We start from the raw sequence: 21,948 nt of genomic DNA on the forward strand, positions 1-21,948 counted from the left end.
CCTTCCTTCCTTCCTTCCTTCCTTCCTCCCCTCCTTCCTTCCTTCCTTCCTTCCTTCCTTCCTTCCTTCCTTCCTTCCTTCCTTTCCTCCCTCCTTCCTTCCTTCCTTCCTTCCTTTCTTCCTTCCTTCCTTCCTTCCTTCCTTCCTTCCTTCCTTCCTTCCTTCCTTCCTTCCTTCCTTCCTTCCTTCCTTCCTTCCTTCCTTCTCTCTGCCTTTTTTTCTTCCTTCCTTCCTCCCTTCCTTTCTTCCTTCCTTCCTTCCTTCCTTCCTTCCTTCCTTCCTTCCTTCCTTCCTTCCTTCCTTCCTTCCTTCCTTCCTTCCTTCCTTCCTTCCTTCCTCTCTTCCTCCTCCTCCTCCTCCTCCTTGTCTTCCTCCTTCTTCTCATCCTCCTCCTCCTCCTCCTTCTCCCCTTTTTCTTCACCTGGAGCTGGGAAGCAAGTGAAATTTTGTTTCACTGTTCATTTAACCATGACCTTGAAGTGTGAGCGAATGAAGCAACACATAACATCTGGAAGAAAAGGAATGGCTGATGCAGACGGACTAGTGCTAATGCGTGAAAAGTAATGACTTACAAGTAATAAGAGACAAAAATCCTGAAATGGCAGTGAGGGACAGAGTGCTGGGTCACCTACCCTGAGCTCTGTTGCACATAAGGGAATTCCTGTCCCAAAGAAAAGATGGCACAGGATGCCTGTTGTAAATGAAAACAGATGCCTAAAGGAATCTGCAAATAAATAGAATAATGGCTCACAGGGTTTCCTTGGAAAGGCAAATCAAGCAATTGGTGAAGTCATTTTGCTTATGTGTCCACAAAAACCAGAAAATATCATTCATGGGATACTTGGTCACCTCATCTTGTGGTGCTCATGACAAACATTTTTGAAAATAGTCCTGTAAAGACAATTGTGCTTTATTTGCTAACCCTATTGCAATGGATTAATAGAGAACTTCTACATAGAAATTAATAAACCTGTTCAAATTAAATTAATATATATGTACTTTACTCAGTAATTTTGATGCCAAGGTAGGCATTGAGGAGAAATGTTGAAAATATCTTGGGACTAAGAAATAAAAAAGTCTATGCTGGAATACTGTTGTGCTGTAAGAAATGATGAGCAGGTTGATTTTAGAGGAACATGGAAAGACTTGTAAGAAATAATGAAGAGCGAAATAAGCAGAACCAGGAGAATGTTGTATACAGTGACAGCAATATTGTTAGAAAAATAACTAAATGACTAAGCTATTCTGAGTATTATAAGTATTCAAATCAACTACAAAGGATCTCTAAAGGAAAATGTTATCCACCTCCAGAGAAAGAACTGATAAATAGAGATACACATACACATATACACACATACATGTAATGGTCTTACACATATATGTATGTGTGTACATATACACATACATATATCTCTATATCTATCTATATATGTGTCAATTAGTGGCCTTCTCTAGCACAGGGTGGGGACAGAGGAAAACAGTTCAGAACTTAAAATGTAACAAAAAATAAATTAAATTTACAAATAGAAATAAAAGGATCAAAGACTTAAAGATTATACAGATGCTTCATGTCTGTACATCATGAATGTATTCTTCAAAAAGATAGTTGGTATATACTTTAATTTGTCCTATTTTAACAAGTTATTGATGTCACAAAATGGGAAATAAATAGAATAGATATGGTTGACAAAAACTACCAACATTTCTTGTATGACACTGGGAAAGTCACTTAACTCTATTTGCCTCAGTTTCCTCATCTATAAAATGAGCTGGAGAAGGAAATGGAAAACCATCTTTGCCAAGAAAACTCCAAATGGGGTCATGAAGGGTCAGACACAACCAAAAAACAAGTAAACAACAACACCTACATTTCTTTTCATTTCTTTTTTTTTTTTTTTAAGCAATCGGGGTTAAGTAACTTGCTCAAGGTTACACGGCCAGTTATTTCTGGGTGTAGTGCTGAGTATTTGAGCCCGGGATTCAATCTCCAGGTTATCCTGACACTAGAGCTGGTGCTCTTACTCACTGAGCCACCTGGCCGCCCCTAAGCAAGTGGGGTTAAGTAACTTGCTCAAGGTTACATGGCCAGGTGTTTCTGGGTGGGTGCTAAGTGTCTGAGCCTGGATTCGATCTCCAGGTCATCCTGACAGTGGAGCTGGTGCTCCTACTCGCTGAGACACCTGGCCGCCCCGACACCTACATTTCTTAAAGAAGTTTAACCAATGTAACTCAATAACCATGACTAGAAGGCCAAAGAAGCCTAGAAATTTCTTCAGTCATCAAGCTTCTGATTTCCTTGCCAAGGGAAGAGATGTAGCATCCAAGGACAGTATTGGTTTTGATGTGAGTAAATATGATGGAGAAGAATGGTGGAAGATTAGGAGCAGTATCACCTCATCATCATCAAGAAGTAATGGAGGAAAAAAGAAAATCTTTTCTGTACCCTGAGGTGTGGCTCCTCTGGGCTTGGGAAAATTTCTCTCCCTGAGTAAAATGATGAGGTGGGGATTACATTATCTGGTCCCTTCCAGTCCTGATACTGTGTGTTCTAAGGTAACTCTTTTAAAGCTCTGCCAGTTTATGATTCTATTGAAGGAAATCACTCATCAAAGGGTTATTTCCACTGGAGACTGAGGGGTAGCCTCCATATATTTTGGAAGAAATGAGAAAAGAGTGTAGCATTAACCAGAACTTCTGATTACTTGGGTGGGGGGGGGAAGATGTTGTCCCTGCCTTCCTGAGTGGGCATGTTGTTAGTGGCTTGGGGTCATCTCACCTAGATGGCACTCTCAGGGAATTTATTCCTGGCCTCAGAATCTCATAGGAGTCTTTCTCCTGCTTATAGCATGGGTCTGCATAGCCAACAGTAGTTGCCAAATACTGCTGGACGATTCTTCCTGGGTCACTGATACTTATTCTATTGCCTCTGTTGATTATCTCATCATCTAGTACAGAGGATTTAATTTGTAGTCTCTGGCTAGGGGCTTTCCCTGGACAAGGACCTGGATATTGTTTACAGATCCTAATTTCATTGGCTTTAATCTTGGCATCAAACCCATTCGAAGGATACAATCAGTTTTGGGGGAAGAAGGGAAGGAAAAGAAAGGGATTACCCAAAACATACAAGGTTTATTTCTAGAGTCTTAATGGACGTCTCCTTTTAGAGGCATCCTCTAGTGATTTTAATACATGGAGACATTTTCTTTCACTGTCTGCACAGCAAAATATTAACATTAGATATTAATATATTAAATAATATGTTATTATTTAATAGTGATATAATGGAAACATAGTGATATAATGGAAAGAACACTAGATTTGAATTCAGAAAACTGAATTCAGTTCTGCTACATATTATATAATTTTTTTTTTGCTTTTTGGAGGGGGACGGTAGGGCAATTGGGGTTAAGTGACTTGCCCAAGGTCACACGACTAGTTTTTGTGTTAAGTGTCTGAGGCCAGATTCGAACTCAGGTCCTCCTGACTTCAGGGCCGGTGCTCTATTATTCACTGTTCTCCTAGCCACCCCAATATTATATAATTTCTTGGGTAAATTATTTCACCTTTTGTAGGCTCAGTTTCCTCATCCTTAAAATGCTAAAATGCATATGAGGAGGGGGATATTAGAGCACTAGGTGACCTCTAAGACTTCTTCCAGTTCCAAATCCTATGAACCTAATGCCCTGATACCTACCTCATGTCTAAGCAATTTGAGGGCAGAGAAATTTTTTTTTGTCTTTGTACTGGCTGTCCCCTGTGGCTGAATGATTGACCCCTTCAACTCTGACTGGTTGTTTCATTGTCTGAAGATATAGCTTAAATCCCTTTTTCCACATATGGCTTTTCCTAGTTCCCCCAGATGCTGGTTACTTTCCCTTTGAAATTACCTTCCATTTACACTGTATACATGCAAGTGTTCCATTTGTATATTCATCTGCCCAGAGAAGATGATTTCTCAGGCCATCTAGTTCTATAGGCTTAGTATCTGATGAGAAAAAAAACATTTGGACAATATGGGGAGGCTTTGGTGTAAGGTATCCACCATCACCTGAAGGGGACAGTGTTCTCATTATGATATTGTATTTTCCAATCTGAATCACTTCATACTTTCAATACAAACTGCATTGTTTCTTCCTCCTTGTTAGAAGATGTCAATTTTTTAGTAAATTGATGTTTATCATAGTTTCTTTTAGAACTTCTTTTTAAAAATAGTCCATATAATTCCTATGGCATTTTTCTCTTGGTGCCTTCAGAATGATTTTAGTTGCTCTGTGTAGAAAGAGTTCATGGTCAAGGTAGCTTGCATTTCCTTGGCTTTATCCCTTTCAAGATCTGGTTGAATCTCACCTCCCCCATGGATCCTTCTCTGAATACTCTAGCTCCTAGTGAGCTCATTGTTTTCCGAGGCCACATAACATATTTGCGTAGCTAGGTGGTGCAGTGATCAGTGTGCCAGGCCTGAAATCAGGAAGACTCACCTTCCCGAGTGCAAATCTGGTATCAGACACTTACTAGCTGTGTGACTCTGGGTAAGTCACCTTACCCTGTTGGCCTCGGTTTCCTCGTCTGTAAAATAGAGAAGGAAATGGCAAACCCTCCAGTATCTTTGCCAAGAAAACTCCAAATGGGGTCATGAAGAATCAGACAAGACAGAAACGACTAAACAATAAGATAATATATTTTTGGGGTAAACTGTGTAGAGCACTGAACTTGGGGACTCAGGAACTATAGTTGAATCCCTGCACTTTGTGAGCTTTGACTCAGTCTCCCTGGGTCTCAGTTTCCTCATCTGTTTAATGAGGGCACTGGGTAAGATGACCTTTAAGGTCCTTTCCAGGTCTGGGTCTCTTACTCTCTATCCAGCTGAGTGCCTATGCTCTATTGTGTTCAACTATGTGTTCGACTCTTATCTCCTTAACTGGACTGTGAATTGTACTTCTTTGTATCCCCTACAGGGCCTAGGACAAAAATCAATACATATGTCCAAAATGAACAAGGTGTAATTAGTGAATTAATTTTCCAGGCTAATCCCACAAAAGCCTCATGACCTCTGAATTCCAGTGAATCCCTGGGCTGGAAGGAGGCATCCTGGGAGAGGAAGGAGCTCAGAGAAGGTGAGTGATTGAAGTTAGGGCACACAGATCTCTGACTTCACTCAATTCAATTCAGAAGGAACAAAGTTTAGATATGATGGAGTCCCAGCCCTCAAGGATTTATAGTTTAGGAGGGGGGATATGTCATGTACAGAGAACTAGGACACAAACTAATAAATGAATACTACATTAAGAAGGGGGAAAACAACATGCTTTGTGTGTATAGGAAAAGTGTTGGATTTGATGTCAGAGGACTTAGGTTTGAATTCTGACTTTGCTGTTCGATCTCTTCCCCCATTAGGATGTAAACTTGAAGGTAGAAACTATCTTGCCTATATTTGTTTTTCCTTTTCCCCATTTCCCCTTAGCAGTGCCTGTCATATGTTGTTCAGCCATGTTTGACTCTTTGTGATCCCATGGACCACACTGTCCATGGGGTTTTCTTGGCAAAGATACTAGAGTGTTTTGCCATTTTCTTCTCCAGTGAATTAAGGCAAAGAGAGATTAAGTGACTTGCCCAGGGTCACTCAGCTAATGAATGTCTGAGGCTGTATTTGAACTCAGATCTTTCTGACTCCAGGCCTAATGCTCTATCCACTGAGCCATCTAGCTGTCCCATGCTTACTAAATGTCTCATCTATTAATATCTCTGTGACTTTGGGTAACTTTATTCCTCTGTGCCTTAATTTCCTTATCTATAAAATGAGGGTAGTGGACTAAGTGACCTCTATGTCTTTTTTAATACTCAATCAGATTCCTAAGTATAGGAGAGGGAGTATTCTAGGGAGATACTGATCTCCAACCAACTGCAGCAGGCCATTGTTTGGAGGCCCTGCCCACATCTCACCAGAGATGCCCTTTAGTTCCTATGCTCCCTATAATCTTATCAGGCTAATTAAGGGGTGTAAATGTTCACGCTGAAAATTTAACAATGGTTCTCAGAAGCTGGCTAGGGCTAGCCCCAGCACACCCCTGATTAGGGAACTGATGATATTTGTATGCAACACCTCTGATCACCCTTCCTTACAGGAAAAGAAGTAGGGAATCAAGCAAAACTTAACAGAGGAACCAGCTTTGAGCTGGGTAGGAATGACCTAGGTGAAGATTATGTCTTTGGAGAAATCCATGACTTCTCACAGTCTTGCATTAACAATCAGATGATTTCCCTTTCCCCAGGTGTGCTTAGAACTTCGGTGACCTCTTTCACAAAATGCTCTTGGGTAACCATGAGAAGATGCAGAACGAGGCAGCTAGAACCCAAGCTAGCATTGCTGCAGTCTAGGATAGCAGCCTTGGCAGCCTGATCTGTCTTGTTATTTATTTAATACAAAACAGAGGACATCGTTTCATCTGCTAGTCCCCATGCCATCCACAAGGCAGAAGGGCAGTACCTGGCTTGTAAAGTGCCTACAATGTTGTCTTTTCATTTAGGCTGAGAAGGTGCTTTTCTCTCAGTCTGGGTTTATATCTTTTGAATTCTTTATCCTAAGGACCTGGGCAGTGTTTAAAGCTTTCAGGGGCCGTTGCTAATTGGAAACAGAATAACCTTTTCTTCTCCCTGTAAAACAAAAATGGCTCCATTACTAAAGGTGGCTTCTGGAGGTGGCAAGAAGTAGTCAGACATTTAGGCTGTCCCTGACTATGCTGCTAAGCTCCAGCTGTCTCCTGACTTTTTCTCGTGGGCTGTTTCTCCCAATGGTGAATTCTTCCTGGGACCTCCATTTTGGGTGGCTTTTGGAAACAAGTTAATGAGTTCTGTTTTGAAAATTTGAGTTTGAGATGCTTGTGGTACATCCAGTTCCAAATATGCAGGACTAACACTTAGGAGATAGTCCAGGGCTGGTTAAATAGTTCAAGTTGCTGATCTGTTACACATAGTTTACTGAATGAATGAAGTGAAAAGAATGAATAAAATGGATAAATGAATGGATTTTCCAGCACTAAAGGAAGGATATTGGAGAACCTTAGCACAAGGTTCCTCCTCTCTCCAATCTATTTGCCACTCAGATACCAAAATGGTTTTCCTAAAGCATAGGTCTAACTATATCACAATTACCCTTTCCTCAACCTGTGGGGTTCAAGTGGATCCCTGTCACCTCTATGATAAAAAATAAAAGTCTTCCATGTGACTTTTAAAGCCATTTCCAACCTGCCTCCTTCCTACCTTGTAGCCTTCTTATATTGTACTTCCCTTCACACACACTCTGATTCAGCCACATTGGTCTACTTGCAGTTTCTCTACCACAATCCTTTATCTCCCATCTTCGTGACTTTATACCAGTTATTCCCCATGCCTATAATGCCCTGCCACCTCAACTCTCCCTCATTTTTCCTGGCTTCTTTCAAGACTCGTCTCAAATCTCACTTTTTGCAGGAGGCTTTTCCTGTCTCTACCTACCTTCTCTCAGATTACCTTTATAGAATTTCCGTGTGTGTATATACACACATACACACATATGTATAATGTATAATCTAGTTATTTACATATTGTCTTCCACATTATAATGTACACTCCTTATAGGCAGGGACAATTGTTTTTCTTTTTTTTTCCTTTCTTTTTTCCCCCAGTTCTTAGCACAGTGCCTAGAACAAAATAAGTACTTAATACATACTTGTTGGCTGATTGATTGACATATGAGAAAATTGTGACTCTCTAGATAAACTGGAGCTGAGGATATAAAGCTGAATATACTATAAGAGTGCACAGTTGATTTTAAGTTTGACTTTGAACAAATCACAGTCACTCTAAGACTCAGTTTCTTTCTCTGAAATATGGTCATTGGACTATATGATCTCTACTGATCCTTCCAGTTCTAAATCCTATAATCCTATTTGGAAAATTGGTCTGTAGATTCCTTTTTGTTTTCTAATGTGTAGGACTGCACCAAAGACCCATGGGGAGAAGGCAGCTGTTTTTTCTAATTGTTGCTGTCCCCATTGAGGCTGACAGAGAGCAGAGGGAGTATTTTGGACTAGAAATAGGTTGGCACATTTGAATCAAAGCTACTTTGTTTCCAATAAAATGCAAACACTGAGAAATGACATTTTGCATAAGCTGCCTCAGAGTAGTTGAAAAAGAGGAAGTATGATGGAGGAGAGATGAGACACCTGTTCACTCAGAGATGTGCATGGGATTGAGCTCCCTGTTATTAAAATAGCCCCGTCAGATATTAGCTGTCACAATGATTACAGACAGCATTTTTTCTTTTGAGCCTGAGACTCTCCATTTTAGCCAGGCTTGAAGTCCAAAGACCATTTGTGGTCCCAGTACCACTTTTACTCAGCAGATAAACTTTTCCTGAAGTCAGTTACAACCTGGATTAGTTTTCCTTTCTTGTAGCTGCCCACTCGCTATAGTACCTACTATGTTCTAGGCACTGTGCTAAGTGCTGGGGAAACAAGAAAAGGAAAGACAGTTTCTGCCCTCGAGGAGTTTACAATCTGAAGAGAGAGATGATATACAAAAAGAGAAAGGGAAGGGGAGGAAGGGACATCAGGGAATACATTGAGGGGGTACCTGTCTGACACAGAGCATCTAATGCTGTGGGGATTTGAAACCAAGAAGAGGCAAAGTAGAGTGGATGAGACCAATTCCTGCCCTCTGTAAAGGAAGGCTCTGGGAGGAGTTTGGTTCTCCACCTTCCAGCCCTACCATCAGAGGGGAGAGGAGGGTATGGAGAGGTGCTGCCAATTGGAGCTTGAGCTAGGAACCTAGGGCTGAGTTTAGAAGAGAAGAGCTTATCCTGGGAAAGACATCTTGTTGGTGGTGGAGTTGAATTTGGGTTGGGCAACAAATACAAAGTGGATCTTGGTTTCAGACTTAATGCAGACACCTGATTGGCTTGAGCATTCCTGCAGCTCAGAACTCCTGAACTCAAGCAATCCACTAAGCTTGGCCTCCCAAGGTAGCAGGGATTATAGATGTCCACTAACATACATGGATGGATGTCATACTGTATGAGAATAATAATTTACATTTCAGCAACACGTTCAGGTTTGTACAACACATCCCTAATACCATCTGGAGAGACAGATAGGCTGACATCTTTGTCTGCCATGTAAGTGACCCTAGATTTTCAAAATCCAAAGCAACAGAGCACAAGCTCCAGGAAGCCCTCCTAGGCTGGAAAGCCTGGGTGACTGTGAGCAAGACCGTGGGAGAATTACAGAAGCAGACCATCTCGGGGCTCAGAGGGACATCAGAGGCTAGCTAGTCTAATCTGTATTTGGACAAAACTTTCCAATATATCTAAAGAATTATTATTCATCCTGCCTGATGCTACCAGTGAGTGTGAATTCACAACCCATTCCATTTCTGGGTAAATCTAGTTAAAGGGAAGTTTTCCTTTGCACTTGCAACTTCCACCCATTACTTCAGATTGTACTTTCTGAAGCTAAACAGAACCAGTCAAATCATTCTGCATGATGACTTTTCAAATATCTGAGGGTAGCAATAGTCTTGTGCCACATGGTCTTCTCTAGGCTAAACCCTCAGTTCTTTCGACTAATTCTCAAATGGCATAAATTTGAGTCCCTTTACTATCCTATTTGCTTCTTCAGAACACCCTCTAATTTCACCTCTCTGAGTCTTAGCTATCTTATCTGTAAAATGGATTGATAATATCTATACCAAGAGACAGCATGGTATAATGGTTAGAGAGCAACTCCAGGATCCCAGAAGATTTGGGTTCAAGTATTACCTCTGATACATAATACGAGTGACTTTGGGCAAGTCACTTAGCCTTTCAGTTAGATAAAACTATTATCTGCAGAGTATGTACAAATCCTTTTTTTTTTTCCAATGAGAATTTTTATATCAATAAAACCACAGGTTTGATTCCAAAAGAAAATGGGTAAGAGGCAGCTAGGTGGTAAAGTGGCTATAGCACCAGCTCCAGAGTCAGGAGGACCTAAGTTAAAATCCTGCCTCAGACACTTACTAGGCAAATCACTTAACCCCCTATTGCCTCCAAAATCAAAGTAAAAAAAAAAAAGTTTTAGGGGTAGTTATGTCATTCAGTGGATAGAGCACTGGGTCAGGAGTCAAGAGGACCTGAGTTCAAATGTAGCCTCAGATGTTTATTAGCTTTGTGACCCTAGGCAAGTCACTTAACTTAAATTGCCTTAAAAAAAAAAGAAAAGAAAAAGAAAATGGGTACTACCTTCCACAAGGAGGTTGGTGAGGCAACTCTGTGATACAGCGAATTGACAATACAATAATGTCTTGGTCTTGGAGTCAGGAACAGTGGAATTCAAATCCAGCTTCAGTATTTGGTCACTTGGTAGGGGAGAGCCAGGAGATATGACTCCCTTCTGAATCTTTGTGAGGTTATATTATATAGAGTTAAGTCAAGGGCATAAAACATTTGTCTAGTTGGCCTCATGTAAGCAGAGAAGGACAATTTGAGATGTGTATCAGCAGGTTAGTTTATCTAATTTAGGGAACCCAAAACCCAAGCTTTGGGTGGGCCTAAAACAAGACTTAAGCAGAGTCTAAGCATTCCTTACAGCCATCCAACTGACCTGGGGTCTCTGAGATCAAACTGACCTCTACAGTAAACTTTTGGATCAGACAGTTTTCTAGTTACATGAAGGTAGGTTCAAGCAATAGTAATAAATGATAAATAAAGTATTTTTCCAACAATTCCTCTCTTTTGGGCTTAAAGCCCAACATTCTCACACTAATGAAAGTATAATTACAGAAGCAGAAATCTGGGTTATGGTTTCAGAGGGAGTTCATTAAAATAACCTGAGTCAATGGAGATGTTCTCATTACTTCTCTCCTCTAGAACTTGATAGAATTCCTTTAAGGGGGGTTTGTGGTCAGGTTGGTGGCAGACTTCTTTCAATGTCTCATAGTTAGAGTGATCAATTTGAATAAACCTCAGGAACTGTAAATCAGGAGACTTAAATTTACAATAGGAAGCAAGTGCACTGTGGCCAGGAGTATGACAAAAATAAAAATCCCATGCTTCCATGTCATAAAACTTGTACAAACTTAATTAAGCAGAGTAATAATCTCATATATCCCTTAAGGAGACAAACTTCATTAAACAGATTCTATAGGTAAACTAAGTCAGGTTACAAATTAAACTATATTTAGAGGATTCACCATTGACTGATTAAGAGGGAGCTTTACATATCACCAAGGTAACTAAGAAAACTCCTTGTCAGGGAAATCCTTCCTTACAGTTAGCTAGGGGAGTAACTAAATCACTCTGGCTTCAACCTGAAGAATGATAAACAGTTAACATTATTATCCCCTAAGTCAGGTTTTGGTCATGTGAGCCTAATACAACCAGAAGACAAACTTTTAATTAACGAAAAGTTGTAGGAGGAATGGTTCTGATCCACAAAAAACAAATAAAAAGAATTTAGGCATTTCCTACTTGCAAGCAAATATAACTACCATGAAACAATAGAGCCAAAGTAATACAATAACGATCATCAGTATTAAGTAACATAAAGCCTCCTTGTTCTTGGTAACTTACCCAATGTCCATTTAATCAGCATATTTCATATTAAGGTCAAGCTGCTCCATGTAGCTGTTTGGTTCCTGAAAACATCTTCCCTTGGAATTTCTCGAGCAGGCCTTGTTCTCAGGGCAGCTCTGGAGGGAGTTCCTCCTAGTAGACATGCTTCTCTGCTTGCAGAGATTCCCTAGATTATATTGCTAAAATCTGCCAGAAACAAGACTCAATAAAATGTAATTTGGTTTTCCAGTAACTAGTTCATTTGATAAAAAGTAGTCCAGACCTTATGGAACTAGCCTTATTGACAATAGAGCTATAAGGACATCAGATTAGGAACCTATAATTCACCTGAAAGTTTGGAGAATTTCAGTTTTTCCATACTGATTGCTCTTTCTGTTTTTACTTGAACTCTGTGCCTAATATGGTCAATGACATCAATAGGCTGAAGAAAGACTCTTAAAAAGGATCTTTGAGGATCTGACTTGGAAAATGAGCTCTCCTGTCTTTTAATATTATCAGACAGATACTTCAAGACAAGGGGAAAAACATTATTTAAAATCTTCTTAACAAATATTAATGTAATTTTATATGTAATATCCTTAATCCAATTACTAAAAAATACTCAAAGCATGTATATCCCATTAGAAACATTTGGAAGATATACACACAATATATATATATACACATATGTACATATGTGTTTATAATATAGACACATATGCATATTTATGAATACTTTCGATATATTGTCTATATATGTATATATACATATATAAAATCCTAGTACTTAGAGAAAACAGTCTAATCTTATTGCTTTTTCAAAGTGAAGCTTACAGCTACATTAAAATTAATAAATTTTTGCTTCTTCCTTTCCTTTTTGAGCATATTTATTATCCTCATATCATTCTAAAAGAATGAAATACTTTAAAGACCTAATCTTATACATGAATATATAACTATTATCAAGGAGATAGCAAGCTTCCTTTTTTCACAACTGCTGGGGAAACTTCAAAGCAAGTTAGCAGAAATTAGGTTTAAATCAACATCTTATACCACACAGCACAATAAACTCAAAATGGTTTTGCAATCCAAAAAGGTTGCATCGTAGAGGAATTAGAAGAGGACCTATCAAGGTACTTTATAAAACTATAGCGAATGGAAGAATTCTTAAACAAGGGATTAGAGGATATCATAAAAGATTAAGTAATTTTGATTACACAAATTTAAAAAACTATTTACAGTAATAAAATCAGTGAAGGTATAATTAGAAGAGAAATAGTAGAATGAAGAAAAAACAATTACATAAAATATTACCAGCTAAAGTTGATCTAAAATATAGAGAGAATTGATTAAAAATTGTAATACAAAGAGCCATTTGTCAATAGTTAACTGGTCTGGGGCGGCCAGGTAGCACAGCGAGTAAGAGCACCGGCTCCAGTGTCAGGAAGACCTGGGGATCGACCTGGGGATCGAATCCCGGGCTCAGACACTTAGCACCCACCCAGAAACACCTGGCCATGTAACCTTGAGCAAATTACTGAACCCTAATTGCTTAGGGGCAGCCAGGTGGCTCAGCGAGTAAGAGCACTGGCTCCAGTGTTGGGACAACCTGGGGATCAAATCCGGGCCCAGATACTTAGCACCACACCCTGAAATAACTGGCCATGTAACCTTGAGCAAGTTACTTAACCCCTATTGCTTTAAAAAAAAAAAAAAGTTAACTGGTCAAAGTATATGAACAAACCATTATTAAAAGAAAAATTGCAAACTATAAATGACCATAGGAAAACGTGTTCAAAATCCCTTATAGAGAAAGGCAAATCACAACTCTGATTTTTTACTTCACACTCTACAAACTGGCAAAAATGACAAAGGAATAGTCAATGTTGCAGTGGCCATAAGAAGACAAACCAGTGCATTTTTGGTGAAACTGAATTGTTCCAGCCATTGTGGATTTTGATTTGAAACTATGAAAGAAAAGTGTTAAAACTGTCTACACTCTTTGACCTTGTGGTCCTACTACTGGACATATACACAAAGAGAATCAAAGAAAGAAGTTGAGGTTTTATACATATCAAAATAGTCGTTCAAAGCAGCCTCTTTGTGGCAGGAAAGAACTAGAAACAATGTGAACTCTTTGATGGCAAGTGACTGGGGGGAGAAAGGATATTTATAAGGCACTGTCCTTTTAAGGTAGTACTCTTTTATAAGAACTGTTTATTACTGGAATGTCTAATGAGAGCCCTTAAAGAAACTGTTATTCTGCAACAAGTTAGTGATTTTGAATATGACAAATTATGCTATACTATAGTGATAGGGGAGCCAGAATTACTTTAAGATTATGAGACAAATATAATGTATCTGCTTATACATAAATAATGAGAAGTCAGTTACTAAGCATAAACTGAGGTGGGATTATGGGAAAAGAGAACCAAAAATCTGAACCCAGAAAGACAAGATAGAGAAGTGAAAGAACAGATTTCAAAACTGGATCATCTAAATTTGAAGGTGGCAGTAAGGGATGCTGCAGTTGCTGTTGAAGAATAAGTCTAACTTTAATTCAATGGTTTAATTTAACAAACATTTATGAAGGGCCTACTATGTGCCAGGCATTTGAAGTGCTAGTGATAGAAATTAAAAAAAAAAAAAGATAGTCCCTGCCCTCAAGGAGCTTACAATCTAATGGGAGAAGACAGCATAAAAAAATGGGAGGAGGGGCACTAGATGGTACCTGGCATGTCACTATCATGTGCTTCATGAGGTTCAAACCAGTAGAACTGAAGATAAAAAGTAGAGAGTTAGTTGAAAAGGGCAGTGTTTGGCACATAGTAAGTGCTTAATATATGTTTGTTGAATTGAATTGAATTAAAAAGTCTAAATCTCAGCCTTCTAAAAAGGAAAGGTTTGGGAGTTTACTGTTCTATCCTCCAGCTCTGCAAACAGAGGGGACAGGAAATAAATGAGGTAGCCAAGAAGAGGCATGGTTTGCAAACAGAACCAGAGAAGTCACCCAGCCAATCAGCTAGTTGGGCTGAGATGTCAAGCCCAGTAATGTATTTGAAAACCACAGAATGGATCAACTCAGCCTAACAATGAAAGCATCTGTTCACCACAAAAGCCATGTCTACCAAGCAACTTTTATGGGATGTTACTGAGACAGAAAGAGACCACTGAAGTTTGCAGTTCCAGAGTTGCAAGTTACCTTAAGCACATGGTCTTTCTCACTTGTGTAATTCCTTGGCAGGTAAGTGTGTACTGAGAATCATTTCAGATCATTTGAACCCCAATAAACGTCAAAATCTGAACTACTCAGACGGACATGCTTTGCTCTAAAAATGCCCTTTGCTGTGTCAGCAACTTTAAGACCAGATAAGGCTAACAAGGAGCATTCTTCCTGTTTGTCACAGGATGCCTGAAACCAGAATAGTGGAACTTCTCTTATCTTGGTATCCCAGGGGCATATGCTATACATGGAAAACCCAGAGATCCTGGGATTGTCCTAAAACGTATAAAAAGCTTGTCATTCTTTTATCAGTCAGTCAGAATTTACGTTCTGGCTCCTTCTATGTACAGGTTAGCTAACTTGGGCTAGCTTTAAGGGGATAAACAATATGAATCTGTATGCCACCTAGCGTGTTTTCCTCTTTTAACCAAACTTTCAGGTCAACAGTACCCACTCTCCGATGGATTCAGAGAGCATAGGTTGGTGAGTGTGACCCGAGTTTAAGTGTTGATTTTAATGTATTTATTCTTCCTGCTTTTGCTTTAATATGTAAGTACTTACTCTTACTCATTTTTTTTGTCTCGTTGTATAAATAGCTATGTTTAAAATCTAAAGGAGTCAGTGTAAGTGGCTGATGTGTAAATGGAAACACTTGAGATTTCCCTGGATTAACTCCAGGTTCAAGAGAGAAGATGGACAATGGCAACCCCGCTTCAGGCTGCAGAAGGAAAAAAAATTCTGGCAACAAACTGGCGTGTGAGGAGGGGGCAGTTTCTATTATGCCCCTCTCCCCTGGCTTGTTGCTACACTAGAGACTTCAGGAAATTTCCCTTTGGGTGAGATCTGGGACTCTGTCTCTTGGCTGAGCTGAGTATCTTGCTCCTGATGGGAGGGTTCCTTCATTCTATATTGTCTGGTATATATTTTCATATGTATATTTTCTCCGATTTCTGTTTTGCTATGATTTGGATAAATGAATTTCTTTGCTGCCTGCTATGTAGATTCATTGTAGAATTGGCATTTAGTGGGAAAGGAGTTGAGCCTTGGATATAAAGCTTGAGGTATCCAATCAGGGAGCATTCACTTATTTCCAATTCTTTTCTTTCCCCTCTATTAATGAAACTATTATCAGAAATTAGCTCAAACCTGAAAACCACATCACCTAGACTAATAATATTTAAGGGAGCAGATAAATACAATTCTAGTCAGATAAATATATTTCTGGTCTGTCCACCACCTTCCCTTCTCTCTAAGAAGAATAGAATGGCCAACGTTCAGGCTCCAAATTTCCTGCATCTCCTCCCAGAAGAATTAAAGTCTTCCTTGGAAAAGGATTGGAGAAGAAGAGGCTAGAGATATTTCCTTTGGCTCCCTTCAAAAACAATGACATTTCCATGTTACACATGGGGGAAAGCCCTCTCTATAAATACAATAGAATGCTATTGTGTATTAAGAATCGACAAATACAAGGAATGCAGAGAAATGTGGAAGATGTATATGCACTGATACATTGTAGAAATAAATAGGACCAAGAGAACATTATATATAATTACAACAATATAAATTAAAAGATTACTAAAAGTCAGAATTCTGGGTAATTATAAAATCAGTGATGGTCCTTGAGAATAGATAATGAAACATTCCTCCTTCCACTGATGGAGTACAGGCTCTGAAAAACCCTCTTCCCCCACCTCCCCCAACTGTCTTTGAACTTTCCCATATGGTCAGGTCTCTGGTGTTCTCCTGAGGCATCCCAGTAATCCTCTCAACTGGCCTTTTATTATCATTCATGCCTAATTCTCTATTATCCTTAACTTAGCCCAGCCCTTCAATGTCTGTTACCTCCAGATCACTTCCACTATTTCTTACCATGATCCTATCTAGACCCCATTCTCTTTGTCCAGACATTCAACCTTCAGTCACCCCAGCCTACTGGCCACTCCCAACAAGATCCTCCCTAGACCCCTCCCCCAGTCACCCTGAACTACTTGACCACTCCTAGATCCCTCCCACAGTCTTTCTGTATATAAGATCCATCTTGTTTTCATTACAGTGCTCAGATTCAATCTGGCCTGCTTGCATTAGTGATACAAATGCTGAGATTCCTTAAGAGTCTGGCCAATATGGTGGATTTTTAGAATCATGCTCACCAATTGGTGTTTTAATAAGCCTTATTTTTCTTTGACTGAAAGAAGGCTTGGGTTGAATTCATTCTGGCAGGACCTGCGTGTTGCTATTTTGGGATCCCATCACCTCAAGACCTCAATGTCACCATACAAAGAGGTGGGAGGTTACCAGGACCAAACATCCTAAATATTGTTAGATGTAGTCACTGCATAAGATGTTTCCATTTTATTGTTTTTCTTTGTCACATGGAAAAAGTTCATTCTGGTGGAAGGATTTTAAATGATTAATATAAAGTCAAAAGACATCAATACAATGTAAATGAAATACATTTTTAAAAAAGCAGTGTCACTAAAAATAAAGGAAATCAATTTCAAATGTCATAATGAAATCACATTTTTGGAGACCAGAAAAGTAGACCATGGGAATACAAAAGCTGGCAAGACACTTAGAGATCATTTTGCCCAACCTTCCCATTTTATTTACAAGAAAACTGAGGCCCAGAAAAGGAAAGGAAAATGCCTGAAATTATATAATTCATTGCAGAGTCAGAATTCTAGTCCCCCTCATGCTCTAGATCCAGTGTTCTTCCCATTATCCCATGAGGGGAAGGGAAGCAGTGTGGTTGCCTCTTCCTTTCTCAACTCCTCCCTGCTCTTTACTTTCTATTAGTCTCTGTTTTACCAGGTCAGTTTGAGTTATCCCAACCCTTCCCTAAGTTAAAGGTTGGAGTTTCAAAAGACTTTGGTGCTTACAGAGTACGTTTCAGCAGAGCTGAAATTTAAAAGTAGAGTACTCCCATCAACTCTTTCCTTGTGGTTTTTTTTTAGCTGTCTTGCTCTTATGAAACCCAGTTAGCCTGTTAACCTGCATCCAATTCTGAGTGAAGCCTAGGATTTTTATGGGATTCCTTCAGCATCAATCCAATGTAGCCAGGGCTCAGACTGGCTGCCTCCTGGGAACTCTAGTTTTTTACAGATCTAGGAGATACTGAGGCTGTGGCATTCTTTGAGTTGGGGTGGGAGTTGGGGAGGGGTCAGAGAAGCAGGGAGTTGGGAAAGTGATGATAGAAATGAGAGGAGAGCAGATAGGTGATAAAGGGCCCTTGGACTGGCTACTGACAATGGTAGTTTGAGTTAGCTGGAACAGAAGAAACTAGTATTTGATCCTCATGACAATCCTGGGAGGTGGATGATATTATTAATCATCCCAGTTTTATAGTTTATGAAACTGTGGCAAAGTTAAGTGACTTTTCCAAGGTCACACAAAAATATCTGGGGCTGGATTTGAATTTGGATAGCCCTTAACTACAGGTTTAGTTCTCTGTCCACTGCATCACATTGCTATCTTGCTGAGGCTTCCTTTGCATCCTCATTTGCCAGTTGAAGAGAATCCTAAGGAAAAATATGGTTGGACTGTTTCTTCCTGAGAGGCTAGGACTAGTGACTTCCTTCAGATGTCCCTCTGTTTTATCTCCAACTACAAAGAGCAGGACTATTACTCCTAAATTTCTAGATTATTTACACTTGTTTTAGCTTTGGATTTTATACAGTCTTAGAATGCACTTTCCCTTTACATTAAAATTCCCTGATTGTTTATAACCAACGTAGATGTCTCCATATATTTATTCTGTGCTAGAAAAGGGGGAAATTGGAGACATTTGCAACTAGCTAGAGTATACAGAACTAATAAAATAGATCAGAGGACTAAACCCTGTACTAGAGATCAGACTTTTATTCTAATCTGGGGCATCAAAATCTATATATAATTTTTAAGCTCCTGAAAAGAACAGAAAAGTGAGCCATGTGAACCTAGGTCCTTTTTGCCTCTACACAGAATAAAATACATTGTAGCTAGATTGTAGCCTTTATAGATTGTAAATTTCTTGAAAGACAGAGACATTCTTCTTCCCTTTCTCCTTTTTCTTCTCCTTCTTTTCCTTCTTCTTCTCCTTCTCCTCCTTCTTCTCCTTTCCCTTCTCCTCCTTCCACTAATTGGGCAGCTGGGTGGCACAATGGATAGAATGCTGGGCCTTGAGCCAGGAAGACTCTTGAGACTCATCTTCCTGAGTTTAAATCTGGCCTTAAACACTTAGTAGTTGTGTGATCCTGGGCAAATCACTTAACCCTGTTCACTTGTTTCCTCGTCTGTAAAATGGGCTGTAGAAATAAATGGCAAGGGGACAGCTAGGTGGCACAGTGAATAGAGCACCGGTCCTGGAGTCAGGAGGACCTCAGTTCAAATTCAGCCTCAGACCCTTAACATTTACTAGCCCTGTGACTGTGGTTAAGTCACTTTTAACCCCAATTGTCCTACCTTTCCTCCTCCAAAAATCAAAAGTAAACAAATAAATGGCAAACCACTCTAGTATCTTTGCTAAGAAGACCTAAAAAAGGAATGACGAAGAATCAGACATAACTCAACATCTCCAGTAATTAGTGCAATGTCTAGCATGTAGTTTTCTGTTCTTTTTTCTTTTGGGGTGGAGGGGAGAGGGGAAGGCAAGGCAACTGGAATTAAGTGACTTGCCCAAGGTCACACAGCTGTTCTTTTTTTTTTGTTGTTGGCCTTTTTGGAGGGCAATTGGGGTTAAGTAACTTGCCCAAGGTTACACAGCTAGTGTTTTTGTGTGGGTGTTAAATATCTCAGGCCGGAACTGAACTCGGGTCTTCCCAACTCCAGGGCTGGAGCTTTACTCACTGTGCCACCTAGCCGCCCCTAAAAGTTTATTGACTGACTGACTAGATGTGGTATATAAGCCAAGCTTTGGGAAGGGGAGACAAACAGAGATTTAATGAGAAATTATTTCCCTAACTAGACCTAGTAGGAGCAAAATGGTGTCATCTTGTAGGATTCAGCTCCCTCTTTCCATAGCCCCCCACCCTGCCCCATCGCCTTTTTACTATTGGGAGGGAGAATAAAAAGAATTACTCATACAACTTTGCTTCCCAGAAACACTTAGTGTTATACTGACAAAGAGGAATGAACTTAGGACCCCCTACCAATTTCTCCCTGTGGTTACTATCTAGCTACAGACAAGTTACTTAATCCTCCAGCACTCAGTTTCCTCATCTGTAAAAAGTAATATTTAAAATAATAGTTACACAACTCATCTCACAGATTTATTATGAAGAAACTGCTTTCTAAACCTAGAGCAGTAGAGAATATGAGTTATTATTATCAGGGAGTTACACTGAATAATGCCTAAGGTTCCTTCCAGTTCTATGTCAGACACAATTCTGTGTCTGTGGGACCTACTGCATCTAGCTCCAGTTTACAGCAAATTATAGGGGTTATAATCAATCAATCAATCAATCAATCAACAAACAGACACCTCCAGACCGGAGTGAGTTAGTTGGTTTTTATTGTCTTCTGCTGCCCCTCCTAAAGTGCACTCTTTCCTGCCCAGTGGTCTGATCCTCAGAGCTCCCTGGCCAGGAACTCTACTTTTGAGTAGGTTATACCAAGTGGTTTATCAAGTGGAACAGCTAAAGATATTAGGCCCTCACTGTCCAGGCAGAGCAGATACTAGTGGAGAATCAAGTCAGCTTGGGTTGTAATGAGCTTCATCATTCCCCCTTGGGGCAGTGCAGACTATAGACAGAAGGTCTGTAGCTGATCTGCAAGTCACAAAAAGTAGAATCTCAAAGTTGTACTTAGGACTTTTTTATGGTCTTAAAAATTATTGAGGACCTAAAAGAGCTTTTGTTTATATGGGGTATACCCATTTATATTTACCACATTAGAAATTAAAATCAATGAACTTGAACTTCCAGGAGCCAAGATGGTGGAGTAAATAATAAATTGTCATAACTCTCCCATATTACCTCCAAAGTACCATCAAATAATGTCCTAAAAAAATCTTAGAATAGCAGAACCAGCAAAAAGACAGGATGACACAATTTTTGAGCCCAGGAAATTTGAAAGATCAGCAGGAAAGGTCTGTCTCACTTGGATAAAAGGGGAATGCAGTCCAGGACAGGAAGCAGCCCAGCAAACCAGCAGCAAGCCCCTCCTCCGCAAAGCAGGGGGAGATCCTGAGCCCCAGTGCAGTGGAGCACGTACATGCTACCACCAGGACCCCCACATGCTTCAGTATAGCTAGGGGAAACTGCATACTCTAGCCATGTGCTTCTGTGTAACCCTGGGCAAACAGGCAACCTCCAGCAGCCAGACCTGCACAGCATCAGCATATTCCTGGGCAAACAGGTAGATGCCAATGGTATGGATGCCTAAGCAAACAGGCAACTGCCAGAACAGCCCCTCCATGTGTTTCAGTATAGCCTGGGGAAGTACAGAAACACCCTGCTGGCCTCAGCATACACCAGATACAAGACCTAGGACCCTGGCTCACTGTAGGTAAGATGCCAGACCCTTACAGTCTGCAGCAGCACCAGGCTTCCCTCACTCCACCCTCTCAGCACAGCACCAGACACGAGAGTTCCCGTGGGCCTCTGGAGAACATCAGTGCAGCACCGGGTAAATAACCAGGACCTGCAACCCCTGACACAAGAAGCTCGAGACAGTGACCCTTCTACAGTGAAAACAGAGTTTAGATTTAAAAGAAAGGAAAAAGGCCAAGAAAAGATGAAAACAACAACAGCTAGAACCTGACCACATAAAGTTATTGTGGCAACAGGAAAGATCAAGACACAGATTCCGGAATGGACAACAGTGTCAAAACCCCCATGGGCAAAGCCCCGAACAAAAATGGGAAGTGGTCTCAAGCCCAAAAAGAACTCATGGAAAAGCTCAAAAAGCATACAGAGAGGTAGAAGAAAAATTGGGAAAAGAAATGAGTGATGCAAGAGAATTATTGGGGGAAAAGTCAACAATTTGGAAAAAGAAAACAACTGCTTAAAAAGTGTGATTGGTCAAATGGAAAAGAAAGTACAAAAGGTAACAGAGGAAAACAACATTGTAAAAGTTAGAACTGGGCAAGTGGAAGCTAATGACTATGAGACATCGAGAATCAATCAAATTCAAAAGAAGGAGAAAATAGAAGAAAATGGCAGAAGAAAAAAAAAGAAGAAAA

This window comes from Petaurus breviceps, unplaced genomic scaffold, assembly GCF_028583685.1.
Source record: "Petaurus breviceps papuanus isolate PSGF00001 unplaced genomic scaffold, PetGlider_PUasm1.0 90847, whole genome shotgun sequence".
In the NCBI taxonomy this organism is placed as follows: Eukaryota; Metazoa; Chordata; class Mammalia; order Diprotodontia; family Petauridae; genus Petaurus; species Petaurus breviceps.